General features: G+C 47.8%; 1 non-coding gene across 1 annotated transcript; it reads right to left on the bottom strand.

Moving 5' to 3' along the window:
- Positions 1-1,150: 1,150 nt before the first annotated feature.
- LOC132222343 (small nucleolar RNA SNORA33) lies at positions 1,151-1,280 on the bottom strand. The gene has a single exon (XR_009450206.1). It is a non-coding gene; the product is annotated as a small nucleolar RNA SNORA33 (small nucleolar RNA).

Here is a 1,280-nt window from a genome sequence, read left to right as displayed (position 1 = left end):
CAGGTACACAGGTACCCATTGTATTAGCTGTACCTTCTGTATGTCTGAAGTTTTTCATAATTCCATAGAAAAATATCTGGCACAGTCGTGCATGGGTATTTTTCCTGTTATTTGTGTCTTCTGTTAGATCTAGAATGATCCGTCGTGCTTTTAAGGGATAGAGTAGTTGGTGGTGATGTAGCAAGAAAAAACAGCAGTTATGTTTTGGAAATTTTTTTGAAAGTAAGAAATATCACGTCCGCAAATGACTTGTTCTGAAAACACCACTTAGGCGCATGTCTGAGATCTTAATGGATTGGGGGCTTAATGGAACGAAAATCAGTTCAGCACAGTATGATGTGTGGAACATCCTGAGTCCAGAGCATGAGCCATCAGCCCAGCGGCACCCACACAGGGTCCCCAAAAGTCTGTCTCTTGGAGGTGCCTCAAAACCTGGGCCTGACCTCACTGGGGATCCCCAATAAGGAGGGTCAGCAGCCAGGGAGGAGAGCTGCTGCTAGAGTCGCTTCTTCTGCAGCATCCTCAGGTTGGGGGGTGGGGATGAGGGGGGGATCCGAGCAGGCTGGGGAACAGCGGAGCCTGGGGGTGAAGGGAGCGAGAACCAGGACGGTGTATTTCCTTTAAGTGGAGTCTAGTCGTTCTGCAGCCACCCCAATGCTAGCCAGCCTGAAGTTGGGGAGTTCTGTGTTTCCTACGCCTTGGGATCTGCCTCTGCCAGCAAGAAGTGCTTGCAAGCTGTTTCTCAGAGACGCCTCCGGGTTATTTTGGTTTTGTTTGGTTTTGCATAATGGACACGTTTCCCGGACAGCCACTTTCCAGGTTCTTTGTCAAGTGTCAAGGTAAGCCTCTGTGGGCCTCGGGGAGGCAATTTCCACCCAACACAGAATCCTTAAGACGGAGAAAAAGAACGTTTCGATATCGCTTCAGGGACCATATTTTGTGCATTTAACACGGCTGAATGCAGACAAAAGTCCAGGAAGAAAATTGAGTGTGCGCTCCTGACAATGGGGATTGAACCGGGGAAGTGACGCCAGGTGGGTTACTGCCCCCTGGTGTCCAAAGATGGTGGTGCAGCCATTTGCAGAGTCATTTGTGGAGTTGCTTCCTGAGTTCACTGCCATCATTTCCTGCCCATTTTATTTTTATTTTTTCTTATAGTTATTTTCAGGAACCTTAATGACATCAGTGTCTTTAAGGCTCATAACATGGCTTTTCTATTGCCAGCTTTCTCTAAATTCCTACAGAAACACATTCAGGTGAGCAGACTCATGGGCTGGCTT

This window comes from Myotis daubentonii, chromosome 19 (genome assembly GCF_963259705.1).
Source record: "Myotis daubentonii chromosome 19, mMyoDau2.1, whole genome shotgun sequence".
Lineage (NCBI taxonomy): Eukaryota > Metazoa > Chordata > Mammalia > Chiroptera > Vespertilionidae > Myotis > Myotis daubentonii.
This window is presented reverse-complemented; position numbering and strand designations above follow the sequence as displayed.